Genomic DNA, 27,224 nt, shown 5'->3' on the forward strand with positions numbered 1-27,224 from the left:
TTTAATAAAATCTTATAGGTATGCTAATATACAAATATATATATAGTTCAAGTATTATTATCAATTGAATTATGATCATCGTGATTAGTCTGCAGAGATTTTTCAGCCATTTTTTTCATTCTTGGTGTTGCTTGGGCCATCCAGTTCTTAATGGGTTTTTCAATATCAATGTTAGACGTATCTTTAAACTTTTTCATTTTACGAACAATATCTATAAAGTAATTTTATTATATTAATATATAATGTATTTGAATACAACGCTAACATGTTGAACTTTTATTACTTAAATAATTTATATAGTCAGTCTAGTTATTAAATTGGTTTATAATAATATAACAAAAGTTTTGAAACACAGGATATTTGAAAACATGTTATTCAATTTTATACCTGAACTTAAATGATTATAAAAAATATTATAATATAGTATTATTTATAATAAATAATACCTGTATAATTATATTTCAAAATATTCAAACCAACTTTGGGTTCATAATATAAAAATAAAAAAGTATTAATTCTAGCAGTTATGATACATAACTAATTATTATGTTTATACATTAAAGGTTTTAAGACTGAAGGAAGTGAATGATTAGTGTGCTTATATTATAGTAATTTCCTTATAGAATAGCAAACAAAAAATTAGATCACACCTCAAATTCAAAGTGAATATAGTTTTTATTTTTAAGGTACTTATAAGTTTATATTATGTCACATTCATAACAATTATACAACCAATAGCAATGACTATGATAATATATACTGATGTGTATGATCTAGTGCTAAATAATATATCTAGCTAAAATACTATACATTTCTAAAATATCACATTTTGTATATTATGATGATATATTATCAAATAATTGTTACCATATATGATGGAACAACACTGCAAAGTTGAAAACTGATGTTTGCCCTTAAATCCGACAAAAGAATATTTTGAAAGAACAGACGCTGCATTATTTTCCGTATTGTTTCTGGCAATGTATTTCCCACAAAACGAGATAGTAATATAATCTGAAAAGTAATATTTTTATCACCTATATGTTATAAATTAAGTAGTGTAGTTAATGTAGACATTATTATAATAATTGTAATAGTACCGTAATTTCTTTCAGAGCCCCCCCCCCCCCGACAACATTAAAAAAACTATGACCTTTATGATTAAGACTAAATAATAATAATATCATGTATTTACTCGAGTAATAATTACTATATAATAAAAGTGATATACACTATATCTACTTTCTGTGGAAAATAAGTTGTAAAATATAATAAAAATTATGTTATAAATCATTAATGAATCATATAGGCCATATAGGCTAATATAGTGTTGAATTGTTAACATATTCATTAAAAAAAAGTATGTAGTATAAAAAAGGTAGTTGCTTGAAAGCTTGGAGTATACCTACCTACATAAATATTGTATAGCTATAATAATACAATATAGAGTAAATTATAAACTATACGGTATACGCACCACTAACAATAATGACTATAACTAATAATATATTATACTAAACATTCATACCACTGCATTTCTATATGGTTTATCATTAATTAGTTTTTTTTCCATATTGTTTAAATCTTCATCGTTGTCGATAACTCCTAAATCCACATCATTATTATAGTCATCATTATTAGAGACCATAGCTGACCCTTTTGAATCTAATTTGGCTAAAATTTTTTCCAGTAATGATTCTTGAGCATCAAACCGTTTATGAAAATGTTCTGTATCATAGTTTAGGTTGGCCAAAGACCGCCTAACACATTTTCTGAATGCTGAGAAACAATTAATAAAAACAATTTTTTAAACCTGAAATGTTTAGATAGCTATATATATAACATATTATATATAATAAAAATACCTTGATCACTTTCATCTGCAGATTTATTTAGGTACGTCGCTTAAGAAGCAACACCGCCTATCTCAGTTTTATCAATTTTACAGGAGAACAAAAAAAACAAATTCTGTGTAATTGGTGGTACATTTTGATTATTTCAACATATTTAGGTACTTAAACTAAGCATTTTTGTTGTGATTTTAACTAAAAAACAACAAAAAAGTAATAAATTAACCAAAGTACTTGAGATATGTGGTGTTGTCATGTAAATTTTATTTAGATAGGTTATGTTACAGAAGGAAAAAACTAATCAAATTTTAACATAGTTAATACTGTTTAATAGTTGTTACTTGTTTTATAATACATTTTTAATTAATAGTGAACAAAATAGAATTAAAAAAAAAACATAACATTAAAACACTTCTTTTAATATTAAAATAACAGAAAATTCTAAATAAAATAAAACATAACATTAAAACACTCCTCGTGTCGAAAATAATGAGTTTGAAGGTTTTCATTATAAAATATTTAACAGTTGTATAACACAATATAAAAATGCTTAGTAAAAAAAATAATAATAATACGTCTTCTTGACTAATAACAATTTTTAAAATAAAAAAAACATAACAATTTGTGTATTAAAGTCAGTCTTAAAATGTCTCATTGAGTTTTCCTTTTTTGGTAACTTTCTTTAAATTTTTTTGGCTTTCGTTTTTCTTTTCTGCCGCTTGTTGACGTTTTAATGTTCTTTTGCTCTCATCTTCACAAATTAAATTGTCGTAAACAGCATGGATGTGTGATGGCATAAATGCCTTTAATGATTGTAAGTCAGTCCACTTATCTTTTGGTATAGTAGGTCTCGATTCATATAATTTTGGAAATGAATTGAATTTGGTAACATGTTTAGGTCTGGTGGGAAGTAGCTGAAGATCGTCTTCAAAATTGATTTTGTAGTATATCAGACCAGTAGGTTCGTACTGAATCCAACGAAGCTCATTCACTGTAGGATCACCTGGGCGATGCGGGACATCGGGATAACCGGGAGTCTTATTGATTTGTAAACCATCATTTCTGCTATTGAAAAATCTTTGAAAAACGTGTGGTCCAAAAGTCTTGAACGATACGGCTTCGGAAATTTCCTTGCAGCTATTGTGTGAATAGAATACTGGCTTGGAAGATAAACATCAATATTTTTATAGCTCCGACAAATCGTACTATGAGCACTATCACACTCCATCTGAGTGTGTCCCTTTTCAATATACTTTTGGATTATAGTTACTTTTTTGTCAACACTCAGATGAAGCAACGCGTTTGAAAGTATCGAATTGCGGTTCTGATAACCACAGCCATCAGAGTACACAATTATAGTTCTCATTGACTGATCAAGTAATTGACATAGATAGTCAACAAGACATGATGCAAAAACAGAAGCAGACATTGAACATTCTGATTCATCAAACCAATATGCCATGGCGTCATGTGTAGCCAAGTTATAAACAGTAAAGTTGTGAGCTGTCAATTTTAATTTATAGTAAGCAGAAGAGGCTCTTATATTAGGAACACATTGTACAGCCATCAGATCGCAACAGATAGTATGACACATTTCTTGTTTCGCAGCATCTTTATCTTTTTGCTTTTCATTACGGGCTGATTCTTTTCTTTTGAGGTGTTTTTCATATTGCTCATTATTTACGTGGTTGTTTTCAAAACTTGTATATGTATCACAGCGATTTTTTTTAGGAATATAAATGTCGATATTACGCCCTTTTTTCTCGCGATCAAACGTATGCCTGGAAACTGGTTCTTCAGAATCATTGTTACACTTTTCTATATACATATTGTAGAGTTATGTCCAAGACTTGACATTAGTTTGAAGAAAAAGCTTTTTAGACGTCTTCCTACAATAATGCGATGGTAGTGTAGGCAAAGAGTCAAAAAAATGTTGCAATGTAACTATTTTTTGGAATGATTTTTTCACTATTGGTCTATCTTCTTCTAAGGCGTTATCTTCTTCATTGTTTTCATCGTCATCAATAAATGAATTGCATTTTATAGTGGGAAGGTTAGTAGTTTTGTAATTTTGAATCCAATATCGGACCTCAGATTTTTTTAAGCCTAGTGTACTAAGATACATTGACTGACATACTGGTACTTTTTTTCCGTTTATACGTAGAAAGTAAAAAACACTTGAGCCTCTTCTGGAATTAGTGCCTTCAACTGTTTTTTGTTTTGTTTCCAAAATGTCTACAGTTGAGCAAACAAACATCTTCTTTGATTCCCAATTTATTTCTTTCCAAAATTCATTGAACATTTGTTCCCTTTCATCTTCAGATATTGTGTTACAATGTCTATTTTTCCAACATCTACAGGTTGGAGAATTGCATGTGGCTCCCATCTTCCTCGATTTTCGCATTACGTCATGTAATATTTTTTTAGTGTTCTTCGGATTTTCTCTTCTATAACCCAAATACGCAGAACCTTTCATACGCAGTATTTTTGCTTTATTTCTGTCCCATTCCTTTGGTTCGGCTATTTTTTTTCGTTTTTTAGGTTCAGATTCACTAAAATAATTTTTTTCTTCTGGCGTTTGTGAATAATCTGTTAACGTATTATCGTTGCAGTCGACCTTTTCATGCACAACAGAATCATTGACGTCATTATTAGAGCTAATATCATTTAAGTTTCTGAGAGACAAAGTATCGTGGTTAGATATTATATCAGTTACATTTACTATATTAACGTCGTTGTCTTCTAAGTTGATTTTATTATCAACACAGTTCTCATTATTAATTACGTAATTACAAAGAGCTAATTTAGCTCTTGCAGACGGTGAAATTATTGGCTGGACTGTGTAATCATGTATTTTATTTAACTGATCAGGGGGCCGATTCTTGAAATCATACGACTAATTCTCGCATGCGACAAAAGTCATACATTTTGTCGACAGTGACAAATTCTTATCGCATGCGACATATAATCGGTATTCTTGAACCGAAATCGATAAGATTTTATCACTTGTCGCATGCGATAAATTAATCGAATGAACCACTGTGGTAATAACAGAAAATCTAGATTTTAACCTCAAACAAATTTAAAATAATAAATTTTATCTTTTATCACGGACAATATTTACTTTGACATTCCTTAATATAGTCAATTAATACTTTATTTTAGTTCCTACAAAATAGTTAAATTATTTTATTTTGCACCGACTGTGAACTATTTTAGTCCGTAGTTGTTATAGTATTCCTATTTGTTATTTATTCATAGTATTTATTACCTACATTTATTATGTCTAAATCAAGGCCAACTCAATCACAAATGAAATCTTTGGTTGATCTTATGGCCAAAGATCCATTATTGTGCGCCGGTAAATTTACACCTACATTTACCCAAAAAACTGCTAAACATAAATGGCAAATAATTGCAGATCAACTTAACGCTTTGCCAGGAGCAGAGAAGAGCGGAGATAAATGGAAAAAAGTAAGTTGCCTACTTAATTTAATACTTAAATGTAGCTTGCAAGAGAATATTAATTTTCACTTTTATTAATAATGTATTACATTTTGTTTACCTCTATACTATTCTGTAATTGGATAGTTATGGTTCTTTAAATAATTATGAAATAATGTACTATGAATATTTTAATCCTGTATGGTCAAATTAAAAATGTATGATTTTACTTGTACTGATTTGAATTTGAATTGGTTTAATATATGATTTGTAATATTATGGTCTGTGAGGCCTTAATAATATTTCAATATATTAGAACCAACGCCAAGTAGGAAGAAATTGGCATTTCCATAAAAAAATCACTTAACTCATCCAAATCAACCTAAATGGAATCAATTTTAAGAAAACTTAATTTGGGGATTTTGGTTCTTTGTATATGATTATAAGTGTACAATATGATAGTATTGTGAATTTATCCATCTTCAGTTTACACTAAAGTGTTGACTCACTTGTTTTAATTTTTAGACATGGCAAGATACCACAAGATACTACAAGATCAACCACAAAAACAAAAGCAGCGGCTATAAAGAGACACATTGGAGGTACTGGGGGTGGACCAACTTGTGACATTCAGCTGAATGATGTTCAAAAGGATGCACTCTCTTTGATTAGTCCATCATTAGTGAGTGGTCATGAAAATACTGCAGAATCAACCGTAGAATTCATTTTTGAAGATCCTGAAAATGATATACTTGGTAAATTTTTAATAATTAATATAGTTCATTCATATAGTTCTTCATATTATCTACTTCATTGGTTAATGAATGATAATGTTTCTGATTTTAGATAATGATCAATTATGCGTTGAAGAATACATTGATGTGTATAATGAATGTATGTATATGTAAAATTAAAAATATTTATACAAAAATTAGTAAATATTATGCCTACCTATAATTTTGTTTTTATAAGTAGAAAATATAATGCTTGTATCTAAAAAAAAGACTTATTCTTATTGTTTTTCATTATATTATTGCAGCCAATGATTATGAAACTTATAATCATCCATCAATCATTGTACCTGCCAATAGCATTAAAATCAAGTCAGCCATTGCACCTATACCAGATATCACTAGAGTCAACGAGAATCCTAATAAAGAACAGGCATCAATATTTGCTTCTAAACCTAAACCAGGTAAAATTTTTAGTTTTTATTCTTCATACCTCACATTTGCACCTGGACGTCCCCAGCCTTTTTACAGAGGGAGGGGGGAAATTGTAATTTAAAAAATAAAGGACGATTTATTTTTATAAAAACAATTCTTTACTTCTACATCAAAACTATTAGGTATTTTTACATATTATAGAATTATTAAATCGATTATTTACAAAAATATTATTATTTTAATTTATTAATTTTGATTAAGTACATACTACAACATTATTTTTCGTTAAATACAAATTGTAATCTACGTGGACATTCTCTTAAGTCTCACTTAAATCCTTCATAACTCTGCCTATGCATATACCTACCTACATTAATACATAATTTATAATATTACAGTTAATATTCCATATATTCAATAATCGTCTGTTTTTATTACTTTTAAATTTATTTTACTATAGATCTCAAAAGAAAAAAGACTACTGCTACTTGTTTGGGTGAAAGCAATATAGCTGCAACTAGGTTGGGAGATATAGCACAGAGGAAATATGATTTAAAAGAATCCTACTATAAAAAAAAAATTAAACTTTTGGAAGAAAATAATGTGTTGTTGAAAAACATTGGAACCACTCTTGGAACATTACTGACCAAGTTAACAGAAAAATGACTGAAAACAGAATTTTAAAGACTGAACTGTATTTTATAAAAACTTTATTTGTTAACTTTACCAGAGAAATTAGTTAAAAAGGTTATTATTTTATTATTTGTTATAATTAGTTATAAAAATTGTTATTACTAAATATTGTTTATTTTTATTTTATATTGTTACTTATACTTTTAACAAATGACCAAAAGAAGGAATAAAAAACAGCGTAAAAGTATTTTCAATAACAAATATTTATTGTATATATTTATTATTAATTATTAAAAATAAAAAGTATGCATGTTTTTAAATACAATGGAAATTACTTTATTTTATACGCTATGTCTATGAAAAAGGTATCTTGCAACTTTATCTCGCTGTTGTCTCCCAAGAGTCAACTCTATATTGCGATTGTTATCTGCCAATATTTCTTGGTCTCCCAGCATACCTAAATTGTCATGTTCCTCAATATCGTGTTCATATATCATAGGAACATTGTTTGCGATACACATATTATGCAGAACTACACACGCATTTATTATGGACGATGCTTTTTCTGGTTTGTAATGTAGTATTCTATCCTTTAATAAGCACCTTAAAAAATCAAAGTTATTGGATAAAAAATATGTAAAACAATAAAATGTAAAACCATTGTTACCTAAATCTCATTTTTAACACCCCATTGCAACGTTCAATAATACATCTGGTTGACATTTGTTTTGTATTGAAAAATTTTTCAGCATCTGTTGTAGGATTGGTTATAGGTGTCAATAACCATTGCCGCAAGGGATATCCAGAATCACCTGATATTTTTTATACAAATAAACCATTAATTATAACACGTTAGTTGTAAAAAATACACTCATTATATTTTAATGTAAGCAAAATACTTTAAAAATGTACTTTAGAACAGTGTCTTAATTACTTTAATAAAAGTATTTAAAATTACCACAAATATATTTAAATTCAAGTATTCAAATACTTATGTTTAAACACATTATTTATTTATATTTTAAATAAGATGTTAAGAGAAGATTATTTTACCTAATAAATAAAAGTTGTCATAATTGCGTCTGTATAGTTCCTGAAGTACTGGTAAGACCAAACTATTGTTCCATATATGTGTATCATGGGTACTGCCAGGAAATCGTGCATAACATTCAAAATTCTTAATTTTGAACCACAAATCTGAATTTGAGATGAATTAAAATTATTATTTATTTAAATACACATTTAAGCTTCAGAAGGAATCCTTTGTTTTTTAGCCCCCTAACATTTTTGATATTATTTTTTATTACAACAATACATTTCTTTATTTTATGCATTATCTAAAAAATTAGCCCACCGAAAATTATTTTTTCTTATATATAATAACAAACTTCAAAGAGGTATGTTGGAAAAAATAGACACAGTTTATTAGTAATACTTATAATATATTATAACATTGTATTAGCAATCCTTAAGAAGAAAGATCTATAATAAGGTTTGAAAAATTACCAATTGAACGTTTATGGAATGGTATCCTTTACGGTTTACATAGATATGTTCAGGGTTTTGATTTTCGTTTAAATTTAGATTGGTCGAAGGAGATACAATTGCTATGTGTGTGCAATCAATACAACCTATAACTCCTGGAAATCCAGTTTCTCTGTAGAACCTTTATTATTGAACAATAAACTTATTACTTATTACAAAATAAATACATACATTTTTTTAAATTAATGGACTAAATACTCATTGCGGATTTCTGTGAGTTCATTCAGGTTTTTTGGAAACTTCACCCATTCGTTGAATATTTCAGGATGGTTAAGTGCTTCTACAACCTCGCTAATACAACGTGATACAGTTGGTTGTGATAAAGCTGCAAACCGACTGTTTCCAATTGGAGACTGGTATGAGCCAGTAGCCAAAAAGTTTAATGTAACTAAGACCTAAATAAATATAGAAAATAAATAACTATGTTAAGGTATTATCACTATAATTTACATTTTACAAAGTCTGAAGTCATCAAATATAATATCAATTTATATATTATATTCACTCACTTTTGTATTCAAATCAATTGCAGAAGAACGGTCTTTTGAAACTATACGAGTTTGTAAGAGTTCAATAATATTTCTAACAAGATTTTTAGAAAGTCTGAAATTGTTTATAAATAATCGGTCTGTTAGAAGAAATGGATCCGAAATCATCTCAGGTATTCGCGTTTGTCGTTCATTAAGTAAGTGTTCATGATTTTCAACATTATTAATTGCAAACAACATAGCCATTTCGTCAAAATTAGCCATTTTATAAAATTAAAGGTTATTTAATTTATCGTAAACAAAACTTCACTGTTTGTAATTTTAAAATGAATTTTTCGGAAAATTATAATCAATTATTTGAAACTATACTACTGTTACAATATCACATATCACATATTATCACACATTATCATGCGACTAATGTTTGTCACCGACTTTTACCCAGTCGACAAACAGTCGAATGTTTTTCATTCGACTAAAGTCATACATCTTTTCAAGAATACCAATTATTTAATTTCATGCGATAAAATTTTTATCGCACGCGACAAACTATATCACGATTTCAAGAATTGACCCCCAGAACTAGAAGTGTGATGTGTTTTTTTTTTTTTTACTTCCTGAACCATAAGAGACAGCAGTTTGCGATGTTGATGGTTCTTGGTGATCAATGTGGTCAATGTTATACAGCCCATTTTCTGGAGACGTGTTATAATAACTATTATTATTAAATAATTGACTGAAAGGAACAGTACTTTCTTTAGTTTTTGTGACGTATAATTTCTCCACATCGGAATCATAATCACTTGATCCAGCTAGAGTTATTTATAAAAACATAATAAGTGTAAGGTATAATTTTGTACAATTAAGAGGCCGTTCTGGTACCCGAAATTCGACCGTAAAAACATGCTTTCGTACTTCCCATTTTCCTCAGCTCTCGTTAGTCGTAGAAACATAATTTTTTCACCAAAATAATCCTGAGAAGTTCTTCTAGCTGACTGCGTTCCAGATTTTTAAATTTTTTTTTCAAACCGATAATATTTGCATTTGAAATTTTCATTTTTTTTCAAATTTTTGAAAAATTATATAAAATAGACAAAAATAGATATCAAAAAACTGGAACGTAGTTATCTAGAAGAACTTCTCAGGATTATTTTGGTGAAAAAATTATGTTTCTACGACTAACGAGAGCTGAGGAAAATGGGAAGTACGAAAGCATGTTTTTGTAAGAAATTTAGAAATTTACAGTCGTCATGTGCTGCTCTGCTTAGTATAGCGGCAGCCTTCGAGAACAACGTTCATACCACCACCCCGCGCACTATTGCAGCCATACCGCACCATAGGTCAAAACTGGTTTTCATATCGCGGCTGAGCCGCTCACTGTCTATAAATAATTATTATACACAATACGAAAACAATTAAATATTGATGACAGAATAATACAATATCTAAATCTTGTTTTATTTTTTTCATAGAACCGATATCGAATTTTATATTTCGTATATTATTATTATTCTGCACATCATATTTTACATAAACTCACATAACACTTTTATAATTTGATTTGAATAATTCTTTTTTTAAGCTGTTAAGTATTTTTATTGTGTATAACTTAACTTAAGGGTAAAAAAAAATAACACTTCAAAATAGTGGACTGTATAATATTTTTTATTTATAACACCGCGCGTAATGTGCTCGCACGGGGATTCACAATTGAACTGAACTTATATGACATATTCGTGGTGTATATTATAGCCGATATCATTAGTGCGGGGAAAATCATTAGATAATAAAGATCCTACTATCATAAATTATTATTATCGACTTCAGCACTAACATAGGGCCCACCTTGAAACACAGTTTCAAAGTCTACAATGAACATATTATAATAAAAGAACTTGAATAAATATTAAATTACATAATGATAATTAATTACAGATATACCCGCATTACAACTCATAACATACGAAAGTATACACTATGATATTTATAAATACAATAATAGGACTGAAGTCTGATAGTGGATATTAAATAATTATAAATAACATCATAATAAAAATAGTTAATAAAAACAAATAATATAAAAAAAAATAATAGCAAAATAATTTTTAACACATTTTCTTATTTATAATTAGAGAATAAATACAAATACGTTACTCAAACATTGGACATATTATATAAATAAAATAATTTTGCAATGCTAATAATTTGCATACACAAAAAAAAAATCATATTTTTTATATTGAAGATACCTCACATGCACTTTCCACCGTAGGAAGAGGACAAAGTAGTCGTACTGCCCGTTTTACCTGGCCTGCAATAGTTTGTACAGTAGCCACGCGTATAACTCCGTCATTTCCTGGATGGATATCAACGACTCGTCCTCTCTGCCAATGTAACGGGGGAAGGTTATTGTCTTTTATCAACACCAATGTACCAATCTTGAGTGAGACCCCTTTGGACGATAACCATTTGGTACGCTGCTGGAGCTGACACAGGTACTCCTTGCTCCATCTTGCCCAAATCTGTTGAACTACCTGTTGCACACGCTGCCATCGGTTCAAGTGGGTAGTTGGTACGTCTAGGCAACTCGACTCGGGTAAGGCTTGTAGTGAGCTCCCTATTAAAAAGTGGGCAGGAGTCAACACGGAGAGGTCGGAAGGATCATTGGAAAGAGGTGTCAAAGGACGCGAATTTAAACATGACTCAATTCGCGTTAATGTTGTATAAAGTTCGTCGTAAGTGAAATGTGAATTTGCAACAGTACGGTTAAGGTGTTTTTTCATGGCCTTAACGGCAGCCTCCCATAATCCGCCAAAATGCGGCGATCTTGGTGGTATAAAATGCCAGGTGATATCTTTCAACGCTATTGCATTAGATACACGTTCCTTGTGAGCCGTTGAAGTTAATAGCTTTGTTAATTTACATAATTTTCGATTCGCACCTACAAAATTGGTTCCGTTGTCCGAATACATATTTTTACATTTACCGCGACGCGAAATAAATCGGGTCAATGCAGCTATAAATGCATCGGTGGTTAGGTCGCATACTAACTCAATATGTACGGCTTTAGTAGCTAGGCACACAAATATACAAACATATGCCTTTTGTAACGGCGAATTACGACGACTATTGATTTTCATCATTATAGGGCCTGCATAATCTACGCCTGCATTTTCAAAACTTCGCATTGGCTGATCTACACGTAGTTTCGGGAGATTTCCCATAATAGGTTCGAGTATTTTCGGTTTATTTTTAAAACATGTTACACAAGCATGAGCAACTTTTCGCGCTGTTCTACGCCCGTTTATTGGCCAATACGTGAGTCGCACGTTGGCCAACATTGCCTGAGGACCCGCGTGTAGTAACAATTCATGCTCATGTCTAAAAATAAGAGTGCCAAAATGAGTATTATATGGAATTATTATAGGGTGACGATGATCATAACTTAAAACACTTGCATTGGCTAACCGACCACCAACCCTTATAAGACCGCTACTATCTATAAACGGATTTAACGATGATAATTTTTTATTCATTTGTTGATTAGGAAAATATTTATTTTGTAAAATTTTTATAAATTTAACTAATGCATTTTGTTTTTCTTTTACAGTCAAAAGACCGGTATTTTGTAATCGATTTAGTTTTATCGAGTCAATATTATATGTAAACCGTAATACGTATGCCAATATTCGCTGAAACTTTGTTAAACTCGAATATTTTTCGCACACGCTAATAAAATAATTGTCCGTGTTCTGTGTTGTGGTGATTAATGACGTCATTACTTTTCTCTCTTCTGATAAAGCAATATTGTCTGTGTCAATGTTATCTACAGGTGAGCGCTCTTGTATTTCCGTAGTTAACCACTCTGGACCTCGCCACCATAACGAATTTTGTTTTAACCCTTGAATAGCGCATCCTTTTGATAATACGTCTGCTGGGTTTTCTTTCGTATTAACATATCCCCAAGAATAGTTTGAGGTAAGATTATGAATTTCCCCAACTCGATTCGCAACGAAGATTTTCCAGCGCGAGGCTTCAGAAGCTATCCATGATAAAACAACTTTTGAGTCCGTCCACAAACAAATACGGTTGATTTTAAGTCTCAACGACGGTACAAATTTTTTAATTAATTTTGAAAGAAGTACTGCAGCGCACAGTTCTAAACGAGGAATAGATAGACTTTTGAGAGGGGCTACTCGCGATTTGGCGCATACTAACTGTGAAGTACGCTCACCATCACTTTTAGTACACGTCATATATACACAGGCACCGTATGCAACGCATGACGCGTCGGAAAATCCGTGTATTTCTACTTCCTTCGTTTCGTTGTCACATTGTAGCCATCGTGGAACGCTTATATTGTTTACCTTTTTTAAATCATTAATATAATTTATCCATTTATTTTTAATTTCTATAGAAAGGTCATCGTCCCAATTAACTTTCTGTTTCCATAATAATTGCATTAATAGTTTTGCTACTACAATAACAGGTCCTAACAGCCCAAGCGGATCAAATAGACGGGCAATATTTGATAAGATATATCGCTTTGTTATTCTATTATTATGTTCCGGTAAATGTACCTTATATACAAAACAATCGGTAACCGCGTCCCAGAATAAACCCAAGGTTTTAATTACTTTGTCGCTCATATCCAATGAATATATTGAGTTCTCGTTGGGATTTGGAATATTTTTAAGTAAATTTGAATTATTTGATGTCCATTTATCTAACTCAAAACCATTGTTATTTAAATGCCGAATTAACCCGTCACGTAGGTCGATTGCTTGCGGAATAGACGCGGCGCCGGTCAAACAATCGTCTACGCAGAAATCATTTAGTATTATTTGTGATATATCTGATGGCACATCGCTTCCAGACGCTGTTAATTGTAAACATGCAACCGATAAGAAGCTAGCCGGTACTGTACCGTACGTTACTGTGCATAGTCGATACGTTTTTATAGGCTCATTAATTTTATCTCTCCATAATATACGTTGATAATCACGGTCATTACTGTCTACCCATATTTGCCTGTACATCTTCTTTATATCCGCTGAAAATGCATAACGATGAGTACGAAAACGAATAACAATTAAAATTAAATCATCTTGCAACACAGGCCCTTTATACAATACGTCGTTTAATGATAAACCTGAATCAGTCTTACACGACCCATCAAAAACCACGCGTAATTTGGTAGTCCGACTGCTCTCATTCATTACGTACGTGTGCGGCAGATAATATGATTTTACTGGTTTATCTATTTCGTTTGGCACAATCTCCATGTGATTTAATTGTTCATACTCGTTCATAAATTGTTTATATTGATCATAACGTTGTGGATTTTTCATTAACCGTCGCTCTAATGACAAAAAACGTCTCAATGCGGTCGTATACGACTCTCCAAGGCTTTCAACATTGTTTTTAAAAGGTAGTTTGACTATATATTTCCCGCGATAATCATTTGCCACATTATCATTGAAATGCTTTCGACATATTTCATCTTCAGATGTTATATCTATAACATTGTCGGAACAGTCTTCAATTTTCCAAAACGCCTCTATGCGTTCATCGATATTCATATAATCATAATCACTAGCCACACAACACGCGATGGATTCGACATCCGATTCACATTCTGGTACACTTCCGGATATTACCCATCCTAATGCTGTATTTTGTAAGAACGGCCCACCGTCATACAATCTAAAATTGCCGGCACGCATGAGCTCCCAATATGTATCAGCTCCAATTAACATATCTATTTTTCCAGGTTTTGAAAATGTTGGATCTGCTAGTCTTATATTGGATGGTATTGACCAATCTGATTTATTAATATGCTTTGTGGGCAGCATTCCCGTAATTTTAGGCAATATTAAAAAGTCCATGTTTACACTAAATGTATTTATGCGTGACTGCACGGCCGCTTTTATTTGATAGGATGCTTGATTTATGACTTCATTAATTCCTACTATTGATTTGTTTATTTTGATTTTCTTTTTACCTAACCGCTGCACTATTGTTTCCGTCAAGAAGTTAGATTGCGACCCACTATCTAATAACGCACGGCACAAAACCGGTTCACCACATGCACTCAATATATTTATTTCTGCCGTCGCTAATAGTACATGATCACGCGTATTGTTTTGTGCAGTATGAGTAGCGATTGATATTTCTTTACATTCATTTAATACTGGTGCATTTGTAGTTTTATCTATGTGCAATAAAGTATTGTGTGTTAGATTACACTTTGAACACGTTCGTTTTGATCCACATTTACCTATATCTGTATGACCATTTTTCAAACAATTACGGCATAATTTTAATTTGTCTACCTGCTTTACTCTTTCTGCCGTACTTAATGACAAAAACTCTTTACACCCGTATATCGGATGCGGCTGTTTACACATATAACACTGCATTTGGTTTGTAACAACAAATGAATTAATCTTTTTACTATTTTGTACATTCTTTTCGATTTGATTACGCCCACTAGTACGACTTTGCTGATTATAGCGACTTGATAAATTTTTTGTATTTTCAACTGCCTCTAGTATTTGACACCGCTCCTGTAAAAATTTTACTAAGTCCGCTATAGAGGGCAACTCATCTTTAGTTGCAATTGACTCCCATTTTCTCATTGTACTAGGGTCCAATTTTATTAATATTATATGCAATAACAACGCACCCCATCCTTCTGGGTCATGACCTTGCGCCTTTAATGCTTGCATATGCATATTTAAATTATTTGTTAACGCTCTCAATCGCCATCCCGACTCTTTGTAAATAGGCTCTAACTCATAAATCGCCTTTGTGTGCGATTGTATAAGAATGCGTCTATTATTGTATCGAGTGGTTATCATTGTCCATGCTACAGTATAATTTGCTGCATTAGTAGCCAAATTTTGCACCATACCTAATGCTTCTCCCGAGAGATACATTCGCAAGTACACAAATTTTTGGACCTCTGCTATGTTTGAATTCAAATGTACCATTGAATTGAACAGGTCCTGAAATGTAGACCATTCTTCGAAGTTTCCCGTAAACGTAGGTATTTCTAGTGGTCTCATTTTGATTAACGGAGCACTCACTGTTGATTGGCTTGGGATCGATATATTTTCTATTTCAGCACTTGGTTGCTTATTTGCATATTTCTGCACCGATAACTTATCTTCTGCCTCAGCTAATACTGAGAAATATGCATTTTCAAAATCGTCCCTATACTGCCTTTGTTCTGCACTATCTATCAGTGCCTCAAGGCCATTCTGTATTAAATTAAATTCTTCCCAACACTGTTCTATCTTTTCTTTTCTTAACTTTAATTGCGTCAGATTGTCATTATCTGCTAAACTTGATACATACGTTTGAAATTTGGTGATTTGAGCTTTTATTTGGCCTCGTCGAGTAGTGCGCATTAAAATCTCGTTCTCTTTATCAGCCATTGTTACTAAATATTTACTAATATAGCTAGTTTTATCTTGTTGCTATCGGCAGTACAAAATTCCCTAATAGCCTATATTATATTGTAGGTACCTGCTGTTATAACACATACTACTTGACGATGGGTTTTTCGTTTAGAAATATCGAATATTGAAATGTTAGCTTTATACAACGATGGGCAAATAAAATGGAACTATAGGAATAAATATGAATAAATGCCACCTAATTAATTTGAGCTCACTTACCACTGCCAATCCTCGTATCTGCTTCTCCTTACTGCACCACTGCACGATACTGACACTTCGCGGGGTACACCAAGAATATAACGCCAATGATGCGACATGCACGTGTTAAATAAAACTTTTACCTTACTTTACCGAAATAAGTAATTAAAGTATTCACTTGTTCCTGGAACGATCCGGTTCGTTAGGACCAAAATGTTAAGTATTTTTATTGTGTATAACTTAACTTAAGGGTAAAAAAAAATAACACTTCAAAATAGTGGACTGTATAATATTTTTTATTTATAACACCGCGCGTAATGTGCTCGCACGGGGATTCACAATTGAACTGAACTTATATGACATATTCGTGGTGTATATTATAGCCGATATCATTAGTGCGGGGAAAATCATTAGATAATAAAGATCCTACTATCATAAATTATTATTATCGACTTCAGCACTAACATAAGCTTAAAGAAAATTGTACTATAAAATTAATTTTATCAATGTTGAACATAAAAATAAAATATGAAATTTAAATCTATATAGGTGACGAAAAATACCTTAGGTACATACGAATAAATAAAAGCCAGTTGAATAAATTAACCAACTACGTAATTAATGCATAACTTAATTACATAATTCGAGAACTTATAATAATTTAAATAATAAGTGACTTAAATATTTAATTATATAAAGTGTTTATAGAAACTATAAAGCCAAATTTTGTATATATTATATTAATTTATTAGTATAAATACATCTATCACAGATAATTTATTTAATTATTGATTGATTATAATATATAAACTTATGTCCTATTGAAGCCAATTCAAGATATGAAAAAAATAATTACAGAACACAGATAGCATTAATATGCATTCAAAAATTTTTAAATTATTTATTGTATAATTATATTGACAAATGACAATCTATCTAGTTATTAATTAAATATAATTAGTATAATATTGTTACTTTAATATTTTTGATTTTTTTTTTTTTATATTTTCCAAAATATGTTCAGGGTCTATAATATCATCAACCAACAATCTTTTCCCGTACTGGGGATTGACAATTTCTGGAAGTAAGCATTCTGTATAAAAACTGAAAATAAAATTTGTTGTATTTATATTTTACATCGAAATCCAATTACTACATAAATCTAAAAATTCAAGTTAAATTACACTTTTAACTTTTCAATCACATTTTTCGCTCCAAAAAGAATCATCGAAACTAATTGTTTGAATTTCTATCCAATTTTCCGAATAAACAACAAAATAGCAAAAATTTCGTTTGGAGATTTTCATCTGTCCCTGAACTTGGTAGTAATAATTGTGATCTAATTTCAATTCCATTTTCCCGTTGTTACTAAGACGACAGAAGGATAACTGAAATTAAATAAGTATTGCAATAAGAACATTTTACATATTTTAATAATAAAATAATTGTTTTACTACACACCTTTTTACTGTTTATAGCTTCTAAAAATGTCTTAGTGTCTTTTACTCCAAATGGACATTTAATTTCAACAATAAAATCGCCATCGACAATACCGTCTATAGATATTAAAAAAAAAATAATAAAAAATAAATAAATATTTCATTAAATTTTATTAAATTTCATTTATATTTTTGTAATTAAGTACTTTAATATTTTTACCAGGAGAAGCAGCTAAATAAGGAAAATTTTCATCAATAATAAGTCCACATGGATTCACTTTAATTTTTAATTGGTTTTCCAATGCGACGATAGCTTCTGGTTCAGTATCTTTACCATAATTAGTCGCGTTTGAAGAAAACTTCCTATATAAAATGTCATAAACCGTGTTTTTGCATGATGTTGTTGGTCGAAGTTTACACACTCGACCAAAATTCGAAGCTGTAAGCCGATTTCGACGTTCAACATGCCAAATTTGAGAATTGGCCTGGTCTCTTGTTTTTTCTTCGATGGCCGTTCGTTCTTCACTGTTCAACTGTAATGCATTTATGAAATCTTTTTTTGTTTTTTCTAATACTTCTTTGAAATACCATCTTCTGGCAACGGTTCAGCTAAACCATAATCTTTATCCGGGCCATTATAATTCCTTTTTTCCGAATTTCCGGTAAAAAGAAGTTTTTTTGATTTTGGCCGACATCTTTTCTTTTCACTAGAAGCAAGCATTTTTTTTCCTATTTCTCCTAAAGAAAAAATATACATTTTGTGTAAATGATTCGTGTAAATAATATACGAATTATAACAATGTATACCTATTGGCTATTATAATATTATACTCGGTACACATTATATATTTATAGTAGTAGTAACATGTACTAGTACATAATAATATAATAATATAATACATATCATCAGTTTTAGTAAAAATAATAAGTGTAATTATAATAATATCATTATCATTATATTATTTGAATATTAGGTATAACTATTTGTTTAGAATAATAATATATAAAAATGCCATACTAATATACTATTCACCTGGACTTATGTCATTGACTATATTTTTATGCATTAACCGAAGAAACTTTCCACCTGAGTTGCATGATATAACCGCAGCTTCAACTCGAGCATTATATGAATTTCTTTGAGAGTAATTTATTCGTTTACCCGCTAAATATTTATTAATTACACTATTGAATTGTTCACACACGTTGTTGTCAACATTCATCAGTAAACTATCAACATTCGCTACTAAACGAGATATTATTTGGGATACTTCGCTCACAAGCCCTGATCTTTCGGCATCTTCGATCATATTTTTTTCATTTGCTTGTGGACCCTTACAAAAGTATGATTCACATCGATCATGGGCACCCAAAATGTGTCGAAAACTGTTATTTATATCTTGTCGTAATCCTTAAATAATAATGTATGTAATGTTTAACACAATAATAATGTTAATTTATAATTTTATCAAAAATAAATAAATAAATAAATAAATAATAATTATAATAATTAACTTGCCTACTGATTTTTGATTGTCTGTTTGACCATGTAAGCTATTACGATATTCAATTGCCTTAGTTATTGAAAATCTAAATCGTAATATGTTTGATTTTATATGTTTTCTCAACGAAATCGGATACTTAGTATTTAACGTCAGAGCTACTAATTTTGTTCCATAATTTCGCAATAAATGGTTGCGACATTCTATTTTTATGACAGGTAGTCTAGGGCCATAAGGCATTATTTCAGCTAGTCTTTTTGTAACACTAGAATCTCCGTCTCCTAGACAATTTTTTTTCATATATTTATTAGGAATTAACTAAAATTATATAGTTGAAAAATATGCACGATTTAAAAACGTAGATAGTAGCTTACCTATTAGCTTATTGTATTTTAGACCATGCATTTGTATACTCTGTTTAAAACCGTCAGCAATACCATCAGCTTCCATACTTGTAGCACCCCTTTTCCAATTTAAAAAACATGTGTGTTCAGGTGGTTGTAATTTTTTATTTTTTGCTCTCTGGCAAATTATACAAAACCGATTTCGAATACCCACAAACAAAATTTTTTTGATCTATAACCAATTATTGTTGCCTGAAATTAATAATGTAATATTAAAATGTACACAATCGGTATATTTACATTTCTTACCACTCCAGATAATGCGTCATATTTAGTTTTGTAACTACGCTTAGACCATTGTCCATCTGCGACAACCGTACACATAGGAATTCCGTCAACATCTACTGTTCCAGCTTCTATTGCTAAACGACGTTCTTCGTCACCGGCGATTTTCATTTGTGCTTCTGCTACATCGTGAATTCTATTGTTAATAAATCCTTGAACTAATACAAAAGTACATGACGCCATACATGGAATATCCATTGTCGCGCACAATTCAGACAGTTGCGTAAATCCAATTCCAGCTGATAGTGATCCGCTAACGGCGGCTTCGTTAATTGGTAAATAAGTTTCCGGTTTCGATTTTTCCGATTCAATAATCATAATAATATTACAAATATCGCATTTAAAATTTAAAAGTTGATCTTAATCCATGTTTTTTTTCAGAAATAAACGTCATATTTAAAAATGAACAACCAAATGGTCCTTTGTGATTACTATTTTTAATTTGATAAAAAACGTAATTCATATCTACTATTCGTCTACCGGAGTTTTCATACTCAACATATTGATTACTAGATTTAGATTGTTCAGAAAAATCATGGCTGTATAAGGTTTCTTCAGTAATCAAATCATTAACTTCAGTGTCTTCCGATTTGGTTATTTTACTACTAAAAAGTTAAATAAGCTATATATATTATATAATATACCTAATTAAAAACTAATTAAAATTATAAAAAAAATACATAGGCATATTTTTTTATATGATGCATTTGAAGTTATGCATTTAATCATTTAAAAAATGTATAATACATTAAAGATTTTAAGTTTACCTGATGGTTTCCCTTGACGAACATGGTGGTTGATTATCAACACCTAGGAAAAAGGGTTCTCCTACTGCAGGTTCGATTACCTCAAAATTGTGCCTTGAATTAAAATAAAAATTAATTATTTATAAACTATTTATTATTTGTTGGCATGGTCAAAATTATTGAAAGCAATTTTTTTTTTTATATTTATTTAAAGATAAAAATGTATAATATACATAAAAGATTTAAAGTTTACCTTATTATTTCCCTTGACGAACATGGTGGTTGATTATCAGCACCTAAAAACATGGGTTCCACAACAGGTTCGATTACTTCAGTATTGTCCCTTGAATTAAAATAAAATAATATAAGTTAGATTAAAATATATTCTTATTTAATTATTAAAAAAAATTATTTATGTTTTATTTAAATACTTGTTTTGTCTGCGAATACCAAAAAGGTCCCTCATTCGAGAACTCAGATTTTTTTTTTTCGATAACTTCTTTGATTGATATCGATTTTTATTTTTCGATGGATCCATTTTACGTTAAAAAAAATATGATGAGCACGAAATGACAAAACGACAAAAGTATAACAGCGATTCGTGTTCACTCGCGTATAATATTAAACGCGTATTATAATATTATATTTTTATATTACGCGCATATTATACTAAGATTAATAATTGTAAAAATGGTTGTCATAAAAAGACAAGCATAATCATACATGACATATCTATAATTGGTCTAGATTAATAAGTTTAGGACCTTAGACTTCCTATTGATATCTTAAATTAAATATATTGCTATTGATTTAATAAGTGTATTCAAACATTTTTAAAAGTTTCGATAAGGTTAAATAGTGTAATGACATTTAATGACATTAGGATATATCATAATTATTTTGAAAATTAAATAGAATATTATAAATAGCTACACAAACATTAACATATGATAACAATAGCAATTTACCAATGATTAAAGCAGCTATCTGCAAATTGTATAAAATATAGCCCTCCAAACAGATCATCTCATATCGAGTGTTCCAGTGTCCACTTAGGCGTGTACATCAGTCTCTTGCACACATACTGGCCTATTATATTCGTTTTGCCATACTTTGCTTATAATCTCAAATCGTTTCTACGCGTTGTCATTCATTTTTGTCGAATAAAAAAAGTGTTAATTTATTACAAGTACATAATCTACTTTTTCTACATTCCTGGAGCTCCGAAGATTCACAGTATAGGAATCAAAGCAACAAGCATCAAATCAGTTCACGTTCCAGACCAGTGTTACGGCTATTTTCAAGTAAGTCTGAATACTTATTGTATTATACCCAACATTACGTATACAGAATATGCACTAAAACTCATACATTTATATATTCTTACTGAATAGTAAAAAAAAATAGCAAAACCAAGAAATAACAAATATAACAAATTACAAATTAAAATTATAAATCAAATGCATGTTTTTTAATAATTATGTCGTTTAGTGTACTTATATAATATAACCATTATAACCTATATTTTGGTTGTTACTATATTTTAATAATGAACAAATTAAATATACTTTACAAATAAAATAGATTTTTTTAAATAAGATTTTATAAATTATTTATTTCGCCCCAATTTCGTTGGTTGACGTGTAATTTTAAATAAATTTACAAATATGTACATTAAATTATATTATTTTAAAATATTTTAATTATAATTAAATATTAATTATAATAATTTAGTTTTATTTATGTTTAAATGTATAAGTATAAGGTAAAAAGTATAGTATAGTTGTTATTATAATATTTAATTAATAACATTAATTTTTTTTGGTTAATTTGTTTAATTTTGTCTTTTTATAATAGGTTAACCCGATCCGATCACATGATGTGTATCAAAAATATATACTTATCATAATTACAACTATACCTTTCACTGAATCCGAGTTCATTGCGTACGATTGTGATGGGCCTGTTCAAAATGTCACGTCATTTGATAGCTTAGAAGTGGACAACTGCGATTTTCCAATACCATCAAAAACACAACAGGTACCAAGAATACAATTACTACAGAGGATTGATACCTATCCTGTTCATTTTAAGTCGTGTTTCATATCAGTCGATTATTTAATAACTAGATGCTCGGTATTTGAAGATGCACAATCAGTAGAGGGAGGGTATTTTTCCGATGTTGTTGAGTTAGGAAATGCTCGATGTTGGGAAATTCATCAAAAACGATCCTATACTTTTCCTCTAGGGGGTATAGTAACGGATTTGCAAATAAATGAAACAACATTAGTTTCGCACACTGTAGCAGGATCACTGGACAGATTTGGAAATTGTAAAGGGACGAATTTTAAATCTAATAAAGGAGAATGGGAGAACGCCATAGTACAGGCTAAATATAAAATAAATTTATCAGAAGGTACAGCAATAGCCAATAGTAAAGATAACACCCTTATTCTTCCGTCGGGTACAAAAATGAAACTATCTGATAATTATGGTGTTGATACATTTAAAGGCGAAACCGTATGGAGCAATAATCATTATAATTGCGAAGAACAAGATTTCGTTGTTTTATTTGATGATCCAGCATCATTAGTTACCTCGATCACTAACGACAACTCGAGTATATATACATAATATATTGTAGAGACAGACAAAATAGTATTTGCTCTCAAACAAATTAAAAAAACATTCGCTTGTGAAATCCCGGTAATTCAAACCGAACACATGCAATTACTTATTCTTACAGATGCCATGTTTTTAAATAATTTTCAAACAAAATCCATTTCTCCGCAAAACACTGATTTAATTGCTTATGTAAATACAAAATTTGTATACATTGAAAATTTTTTTAAATCAACAATAACCACATTATATAATGACTTATTACAAAAGCAATGTACACTTGAACGACAATTATTACAGCAAAGGCTTACATTAGCCTCAAACAATCTTCCGGAGTTCGCGTATATTATGGGCGGAGGGCCTGGATTCACGGCCATCAAGCACGCTGAAATAATTTATTTAATCAAATGCAAAAAAGTTAAAGTCGAGGTAACTAAAACAGACTCATGTTATAATGAATTACCAGTCTTGTATAACAACCATACATTCTATATGGCTCCAAAAACACATACCTTGCAAAAATATGGAACACAAATTAATTGTAATTCAATGTATCCACCTGCGTTCAATTTAGATGGTAATTGGTATGGATTTTTCCCTGATGTCCAGGAAATAAAAACGCCACCAAAATTGAAACCAAATACAGCATGGACATGGGCATACAAAAATTTAGACTTTTAATGAATTCCGGCTTGTATACTAAAGATACAATGAAAGCTTCCAACAACATATAATATACCCCAAGAAGTGGACGCAGTCAAAAATAATTTAGTTAGACAGACCATGGTTATGATACAGTAAACCAAGGATACAATTTAAATATTGATAGATGAACACACACTTGGAAAAATGGTGGAAGATAAGCTATTCAAATTATGGGGCTGGTTTACGACAGTTGGAACTTTTGTGTCGGGGCTAATGGGGATATTCTTTGTTGCAAAATTAATAGTTACAACCATCGATGCAGGTATTAATATTCATTTTTTGTATAAAACTTTTGGATGGAGTACAAAGCTTTTAGGGGTTTTTTTTCTAGTATTAGGTACTCATAAATTAATATCTCAGTCTAATAAAAACATGTACATTAAAATAAAGAGTTTGATGAAGACTCGTTAGAAATAAAAAACGTTCAACGTTATAAGAATAAAACCCATAATATTTATCCAAATTTACAGCATGAAATGGTTTGAAACCATCAAAATTAGATATAAAAATATTTATTTAAAATTTAAGTAATAAAAATATGTATTAATATCAAATGAAATTATTTTTTTAAATTTGTATAATATACATGAATTATATTTGTAACTAGGTATAAATTATATTGGTTATAATATTGTAATTATATTTTATTAATTGTACTGTTATATTAGTTGACGGCAATAAACTATATTATGTTACTTACCTATTTATTATTATTAAATCGTTACAAATGGTTTTTTATTATGGCATTAAAATAAATACGTACAATAGTACGTACCTATAGTGTTATACTTTTTATGTTATTACTTTTATAAATTATAATAATAATAGGTATACGTAATTGTAACCTTTTTACATACCTAGATAATTTGTACATAATATCACATTTCATTAATAGAAATATATATTCTTGTATTTTAGGTATTTCATGTTATTAATCTATTATCTATGAATACTAATACTTATTTAATGATATATAATTTTTAAAAAATGTCTAATGATATAATAGTTAATTTGTATTAAGTTGTATTTCAATCAATTATATATTATTACAAAATAATTAATATGTACACTGTTATCGCTTATTGGAATGTAACATATTTTACTATCATTAAAATAATTAGTAAGTATCTAATAATGTATTAAACATAAATCGCATGGGTACTAGGTAGCCGCGGTTATTACAGCTGCATTTACCATTTACGTGTATATTTACGCGCGATCCGTCATAGGCAAAGGTTCAGATAATAATAAACGTGGCTCCCGAACAAACAAAATCATCGGCCGGCCGCCGGGCGCCGACTACTAGTAGTGGGCGTGGTTAAAACGTCGCGTGCTTGCGGATCCCGAAAACACCTAACAGCGCATTCTCTCGGCCGTTGTATACGTTTCAGTTTTACCAGAACGGCCTCTTAATGCAAAAAGGATGAGTAGGTACCACCTTAAAAATATTTGTTTGTGAATAATGAGCCTGATTATTTTCTATTACATAAAGATAATATAATCATCATAGTATAATAATATAAAAGGCATCATTTTATTATCTTCTATTTTTAAAAATGTGAAAATGTGTTTTAAAAGTTGATTTTTTTTACTAAATATTTTTTAATTTACTAAAATGCATACAAACTTATGTATTTACATAAGTTTGAAATTTTTATACTAACCATTTGTAACAAAATTCATATTTTGATACTATTTATAGAATTCTGATGCAATAGTACATTTCAAAATTTATAAGGATAGTAAATAATGTCCAAAATTAGATTATCAAAGGGTATTATAACTTATATCATTTAATTTTTAGATATGTATGCAATTAAAAATACTTACCAATATCATTATCATCAGTTATTGTCACCGATTCATCAAAAACAGGAATTTTTGGTAGATGAGATTTTTCTTTAAACTTTTTTGTGATTGGTGGAGACGTTTGTTTTATTTTTCTGAATTTTCTAGTGTTTTTATCATCATCATTTGAAGACAGTTCAGAGTATTCTTGTCCTTTTATAGCTTTAGCTTCTGCTTCAACGTAACTATCTTCAAATTTAAAACAAATTTATGATTTCAATTATATATATCAATGTAGTAATTTTAATTATGTCGATAAATGAAAGCATATAGTCTCGCTTATAGTACTTACCAATATTTTCTAGCAATGGACGTGCTTTATAACTGTTAAAAGTTACTTCATCAGGCTTTGAACGACGTTTTATCAAGTTTTTTGTATCTGTTCTAAGATTTTTCTTAGGCCATTGGCATATACCATTTGAATACCAAAAGTTAGGCACAACATTAACTGTGTTGTCAATTTCAAATACCACAATCGTCCACATATTGCAACAATAATATATCTGTACACAAAAAGTTAGGATAAGAAAATATAATTACCTATAAATAAGTATTAATTTTAATTTATTTATTTGTAACATTATGAAATTACAACTATGATATATTTACTCTGAACATATTTTAATAGTTATGATTTGTTAAATAGATTTGCAGAAAATTCGGTAAAATTAATAAATAAATATTATGGGTATACATTACACAAATATTTTTTAACAAATATATAATAAAATACAAATTCTAAATTAATAACGATTGCTTTATCTTCTATAATATGCAATTATAGGTAACCAGTTATTTTAAATTTATAGTTACTTTTTTTTATTGATTACAAAATCATACCCGAGTAGCAATTTGGTGGTTCGTGGTCAGTTCAGGAGACCGT

The 27,224-nt window shown here is 29.8% G+C and overlaps 3 pseudogenes; all 3 read right to left on the minus strand.

Annotated features, from left to right (window-relative positions):
• Positions 1-26,826, minus strand: LOC126552145 (uncharacterized; annotated as a pseudogene).
• LOC126552146 (putative nuclease HARBI1) lies at positions 7,435-9,405 on the minus strand (annotated as a pseudogene).
• LOC126552144 (uncharacterized) lies at positions 18,653-21,735 on the minus strand (annotated as a pseudogene).
• Positions 26,827-27,224: the final 398 nt, after the last annotated feature.

The sequence above is a fragment of the Aphis gossypii genome, chromosome X, assembly GCF_020184175.1.
Source record: "Aphis gossypii isolate Hap1 chromosome X, ASM2018417v2, whole genome shotgun sequence".
NCBI classification, from domain to species: domain Eukaryota; kingdom Metazoa; phylum Arthropoda; class Insecta; order Hemiptera; family Aphididae; genus Aphis; species Aphis gossypii.